Consider the following 7080-nt stretch of genomic DNA (forward strand, 5'->3'; position numbering starts at 1 on the left):
ATCTCAGCTTACTGCAACCTCCACCTCTTAGGTTCAAGCGACTCTCCTGCCTCAGCCTCCTGAGTAGCTGGGATTATAGGCAGGCAACATAACGCCCAGCTAATTTTGTTTTTTTAGTAGAGACAGGGGTTCCTCCGTGTTGGTCAGGCTGGTCTCGAACTTCTGACCTCAGGTGATCTACCTACCTCAGCCTCCCAAAGTGCTGGGATTACAGACATGAGCCAACATGCCCGGCTGTTGCTGACTTTTGTTTGGGTGTTGTGGTGGGGAAAGAAGCTGACTGCAGTGGTTAGAGAGAGAATGGCAGACTCTGGAAGAAGGCACGAGCCTATTTTAGAGTCCAGTTCCAAGTGGATTAATTAGATAACAAAATCCATAGCCCATGGGTGACATTTACAAATCAACATGTGGATAAGGAAGGGTGAGGACACACCACCAACTTGTTATCTTTGTGTGGAAGACAGCAGAGGGAAGCGGCAGAGCATCTCACGGTGTGGGAAAAGGCAAGCTAACAGGCACTCTAGAAGGCACAGCAGGCCAAAGTAAAAACAGCAGCTAAAACTGGGAGGGTTTTTCTTACTTTAAGTTAAAGACTAAAGGGGCTGGAAGAGCTAGACTCTCGGAAACTGACCGGGTGTCAGGGTCCCACTCTGGGAAGACAGTGCTGAGTGGGATCAAACTTAAGCAGGATGGGGCTGGGTGGGTGGCTCACGCCTGTAATCTCAGCATTTTGGGAGGCTGAGGCGGGTGAATCAGTAATGTTGGGAGTTCAAGACCAGCCTGGACAACATGGTGAAACTCCGTCTCTACAAAAAATACAAAATTAGCTGGGTGTGGTGGCATGCACCTATAGTCACAGCTACTCAGGAGGCTGACGCAGGAGAATCGCTTGAACCTGGGAGGCGGAGGTTGCGGAGAGCCAAGAGCCGAGATTGCGCCACCACATTCTGGGCTGCGTGACAGAGCCAGACTCTGTCTCAAACAAACAAACAAACAACAACAAAAAAAACTTAAGCAGGATGGGGAAATAGAGACCAGGAAAGAGAAGGCCCAGATACAGGCAGGGGACAGGGACAGAGCCAGGAAATCACAAAAGCAAATTGTAATAGTTTTTTTTTTGAAGATGCAAGAGTGTTTTGCTCTGCTGAAAGCATACTTACTTATTTACTAGCAGACTAAAGAGAAGAACCTACATGACTACTTTTGGAAAGTATAAAGAACACACGATCATAATTTTGAAAGATACAACTCTCAACATATTTGAATCAATTGCCATGTTTTTTTCTGATTGCAAAATGATCCATATGCCATAAACTTTCACATAAAATTTCAGCTACTAAAAAAGATTTCTTCTAATTTATCTTACATTTTGCTATTTTTAAAATAATACTGGGCAAAAATTATGTGCTGTATAAGTATTAGCTGTTATTATTTTATTATTATCCCTTCCATTAGATAAAAATTTCACTTTTTTAAACTACTGTTTGTAGATATCTATTCGTATTATTTTGGGGAGGCAATCTTTAGTGAAGACACATTTATATAGATATCTATATTGATATACAGATATCTAATATCAGATAGATATGTATAACTATATACTTAAATAGTTATATAGATGTACATATGAGGTTATATATACAGTTATATGTATATCTATATACATATTTTATATATAGATATGTATATATATGGATAAGACATATCGATATATGTATATCTATATATAGACGTATATCTATATATATAACTACATATGTATATAGAAATATGTATATCTATATAAATATATAACTCAATTTTGAGAAAAACTGTTATAGAAAATTCTTTTATATAAAGAATTTGGCTGGGCACAGTGGCTTACATCTATAATCCCATCACCTTGGGAGGCCAAAGTGGGAGGATCACTTGAGGCCAGGAGTTCAAGATCAGCCTGGGCATAGTGAGACCCTGTCTCTAGAAAAAATAAAAAGAAATTAGCTGGGCATGGTGGCACACACCTGTAGTTCCAGCTACTCAGGAGGCTGAGGCGGGAGGATCACTTGAGCCCAAGAGATCAAGGCTGCAGTGAGCTATGACTGTACCACTGCACTGCAGGCCGGGTGACAGAGCAAGGTCTTGTCTCTTAAAAAAAAAAAAAAAGATTTGGCTGAGCGTAGTGGCTCACGACTATAATCCCAGCACTCTGGGAGGCCGAGGTGGGCAGATCATGAGGTCAGGAAATCAAGACCAATTTGGCCAATATGGTAAAACCCCATCTCTACAAAAAAATTAGCTGGGCATGGTGGTGCACACCTGTAATCCCAGCTACGCAGGAGGCCGAGGCAGGGGAATCCCTCGAACCAGGGAGGCGGAGGTGGCAGTGAGCCAATACTGCACCACTGCACTCCAGCCTGGCGACAGAGGGAGACTTCGTCTCAAAAAAACGGAAAAGATTCAAGAAACCTTTTTTCGTCATCTAAGAAATTATTCGGACCTCATGTTCCTTATTTGTAAAACAAATAGGATAAAGGACACACTTTCTAGTGTCCCTTCCAGCTCTAATTCGGAAATTCCAGTTTTCTCACACAGGGTTTGCTCAAAACGTAGCGTAAACTATAACATCAACAACAGAAGCCTAACACACAAAAAGCATACAACAGCGCAATGTTGTTCCGCAGCTTTCTGTCCTTTGAGCCGTGTCGTCCTACATGTTCTCATCTTTCCTTGCAGCCCTGCTTCCTGAACTCTCATTTTCTCCCTGCCTCAGATGTGTGGTGGCAGATCCAGATGTAGAATGCTGGTAAACAAAACCAGTGCCAAGGGTATAGCGGAGGGACCCAACATCTGCAGGCTTGGTGTTTGCCCTTAAGGACCAGGTTTTACACCAAGACACTTTATGCCTCTCTTTGATCCTCTAATAAACTCCCGTACGTTACAAAAACCTAGCCAGTTACATTTCCTCAGATGCTGTCCAGGCAAAGTCAGGGTCAGTCGCTGTGGTGGCCGGCCTCCAAGATGGCCCTCTTTCTTCCTACAGCCTGGTCTTCCATGCTTGGGCAGACCCCTATGACACTGCAAGAGAGATGGCCTGAGACTGATGAGATCAACAGAAGCGATACTTGTCACTTCCAAGATTTGTTTATAAAAGACTATGGCGCCAGGTATGGTGGCTCCTACCTGTAATCCCAGCCCTTTGGGAGGCTGGGGCAGGCAGATCACAAGGTCGGGAGTTTGAGACCAGCCTGTCCAACATGGTGAAACCCAGTCTCTACTAAAAATACAAAAATTAGCCGGGCGTGATGGCACATCCCTGTAGTCCCAGCTACTTGGGAGGCTGAGGCAAGAGAATTGCTTGAGCCTGGAAGGTGGAGGTTGCAGTGAGCTGAGATTGTGCCACTGCACTCCAGCCTGGACAAGAGAGTGAGACTCCATCTCAAAAACCACCACCAACAACAACACTGTGGCTTCCACCTTGGCCTGTCTGTCTCTGTGTCTCTCTTTCTCTCTCTCTCTCTTTCTCTCTCTCGACTTGGTCTGGAGGGAGCCAGCTGTTAGGTCTTAAAGATACTTAGCCATCCCTGTAGAGAGACCCATGTTGTGAGGACTGAGGCCTGCCAACAACCACGCGGGTCCTTGAACAGGTGTCCTTCTTTGCCGTCACAGGAGACCACAGCCCTGGCTGATGTCTCAACAACAACCTCATGAGAGTCCCGGGACCCAGGGACCACCCAGGAAAGCTGCTCCTGAACTCCCGACCCACAGAAACTGTGAGAAAATAAATGTTTATTGTTTTAAGTGGCTAAATTTGGGAATAATTTGTTATGCAACAATAGAGAACCAATATGGTGGGTTTCTAACTTTCTAACCATGACCCACAGCAAGAAACACGTTTTATTCAGGAGCTGAGTACAGCAGCCCATGCACACTTAGACACGCAAACACACACACGAGCGCACACGCGCACACACATGCACGCAGTGCACACATGCTCACACATGTGCACACACATGCACGTAGACACGCATACACGTGTACACATGCACACACATGCCCACACACGTGCACACATATGCACACATGCTGGCATGCACTTATCCATGCACATACACAAATATGCATGCAACTATTGCTTCATGAAACAATACTTACTCCTACTACATATACTTTCCACACTCTGATATTCTCTAGATTATTGTTTTCTATTTCATGCATTCCATTTAAAAGAAAGTGGGAACAGTGAGCCACTAAACTGACTTTAAATCCATACATGGGGTGTGGAGCAGCGTGCAGAAGACAGAGGGGAACAAATCGCAGTTTCTTGCAGTTTGCCTGTCATCCGTCGACACTGCAGTGGCCATGATCTTAACTGGCTCACCGTCAAAGCCAGTTTAGTTTTCTTTCGGAAACTAGCCCCCTCTGTATACAGTAAGTACCAAATAAGTGCTGTTTGATCCCTGTCCTTCACTATGTTAGGTACCAGGAGTCCAGATGACACTACACATTACTTTTCTCTATGTAATGTTTCATAAAGTATTTTATTTATTTATTTAGAGATGGAGTCTCACTCTGTCACCCAGGCTGGAGTGCAGTGGCGCGATCTCGGCTCACCACGACCTCCCCCTCCTGGGCTTAAGCTATTCTTCTGCCTCAGCCTCCCAAGTAGCTGGGATTACAGGCACATGCCACCACGCCTAGCTAATTTTTGTATTTTTAATAGAGACAGGGTTTCACCACATTGGCCAGGCTGGTCTCAAACTCCTGACCTCAGGTGATCCATTCGCCTCAGCCTCCCAAAGTGCTGGGGTTACAGGCATGAGCCACCACGCTCAGCTTTCATAAAGTAGTTTAGTCATACACAATTTGGAATAATATGATGAAAATCTCTGTATTCATATTCCGACTGGAAAATAAAACACTAGAAACACAAATGTAGCCTTCGTGCTGCAGTCTGAATGTTTATGTCCCTCCCAAATTCATATGCTGAAATCCTGACTCCCAAGGTGATGGCATTAGGGGGTGAGGCACTGGGAGGTGACAAGGTCATGAAAGGGGACCCTCATGAGTGGCATTAGTGGTGCCCTTATAATAGAGTCCCCAAAGAGGTCCTTGCCCTTTCTACCACATAAGGACACTGCAGAAAGATGTCTGGCTGTCTGTGAACCAGGAAGTGAGCCTTCACCAGACACTCAGCACGTTGATCTTGGACTTCCCAGCCTTCAGAACTCTGAGAACAAGTTTCTGTTTATAAACCCTCAGTCTATGGTATTTTGCCATAGCAGCCCTAAACAGACAAAGACACACCATGCATCCCTCCCCAATCCCAGTTCCCTCTCTCCCATTATAGAGGTAACCTCTATCCTAAACTTTTCATTTCTCATTCACTATGCAGATTGTAGTTTTCTTGTGTATGTACATTACATAACACATGTAGGTTTCTTTCCACATAGGCTTATATTTTATACACATGGGGCCATGCTATACATATCCTTTTATAATTTCTTTTGCTCAACATTATGTTTTTGAGACTTACCCATGAACTCTAGTCCATTCATTTTAACTGCTTTCTGTTATTTCATTGTATGGATTATATCAAAAGTCATCTGTTCCTTCCTCCTGTTTGCAGTCATTTAGATTTTTTTCTATTACAAACAATATGTAATGAACATTCTTACACTTTTCTAGTGCAGGCTCTCTCCGGCATATAACCAAATGTTAAACTTCTTAAGGGAACAAAATCAAATCTATAAACAATCCTGGCAAGCAGCCCTGATTGGTTTTATCTTTGTCCCATCTTTAGATCCCAGCCTACAGGTCTGGATCTGTTTCTGTTTAGTCAACAGAGCTTTCAAGAGGGGACAAAGAGTCAGGTTAAAAAAACAAAAAACCAAAATTTGAAACATCTGTTTCTCTTTAAGCTGGAGATGTGAAGCAAGTCTAAGGAAATAATGAATATTAGTCATTTTTAATAGTCGCTGGAATGTCTTGACTCAAACGATCATAAACTGTTCTCTATGTAACCTACCCATTAAAATCTATGGGAAGCGGTATTTGTTCCCATAATTTCAGGAACAAAAGGTTGCCTTGCCTGGGTTTATCTAAGCCAAGAGACAGCAAACTGTTTCTGTCAAGAGCCACATAGCAGGCTGCTTATACTTTTTTTTTTTTTTTTTTTTTTGAGACAGGATCTCACTCTGTTACCCAGGCTGGGGTGTAGTGGAGTGATCTCAGCTCACTGCAGCCTCGATGTCCCTGGCTCAAGCAATCTTCCCACCTCAGACCCTCCAGTAGCCGGGACTACATGTGTGCCACACCACATCCAGCTAATTTTTGTATTTTTTGTAGAAACAGGGTCTCATTATGTTGCCCAGGCCAGTCTCTCAAACTCCTGAACTCAAGTAATCTGTCCACCTTGGCCTCCCAAAATGCTAAGATTACAGGTGACAGGCCCGTGGCGCCAGCCTATTTATGCGTTTTATACTTTGCAGAGCTTACAGTCTCTGTCACAGCTACTGAGCTCTGCTTTTGTAACATGAAAGCAGCCACTGACTATACATAAGCATGGCTGTGTTCCAATAAAACTTTATTTACAGAAACCAGACAGCCAGATTTGGCCTATGGGCCATAGTTTGCTAACCCCTATTTTAAGCAGAAGAAAATAATTCAGACTAACAACATGTGCTATTACACATTAAAATTTAACTATTAATCTGATATTTTCTCCTTTTTGATTGATAACTATTCTAAAAACTAGTCTTAGTGAGAGTGAGGATAAACAAATATTTTCAAATGCTGTTGTAGGAATGGACTGGTGCATTCATTTATTCCTTCAACAGCTATACATAGCCGTGAGCCCCACCATATACCAAATTCTCCCCTGGCTGCTGGAAACATACAAATACAAAGTGTATGTGCACCACCCTCAGTGGGCTCACAGGTCCTCAGTGGGCTCACAGGTCCTCAGTGGGCTCACAGGTCCTCAGTGAGCTCACAGGTCCTCAGTGGGCTCACAGGTCCTCAGTGGGCTCACAGGTCCTCAGTGGGCTCACAGGCTAGTGAAGGGGATGGTTACTTAAACAGTTTTTCTTTTTGTTTTGTTTT

General features: G+C 43.7%; 1 protein-coding gene across 1 annotated transcript in view; it reads right to left on the bottom strand.

Moving 5' to 3' along the window:
• The window catches only part of NID1 (nidogen 1), an 89078-nt gene that overhangs the window by 25029 nt on the left and 56969 nt on the right, over positions 1-7080 (bottom strand). The window lies entirely within an intron of this gene.

This window comes from Cebus imitator, unplaced genomic scaffold (assembly GCF_001604975.1).
Source record: "Cebus imitator isolate Cc_AM_T3 unplaced genomic scaffold, Cebus_imitator-1.0 Scaffold42, whole genome shotgun sequence".
Lineage (NCBI taxonomy): Eukaryota > Metazoa > Chordata > Mammalia > Primates > Cebidae > Cebus > Cebus imitator.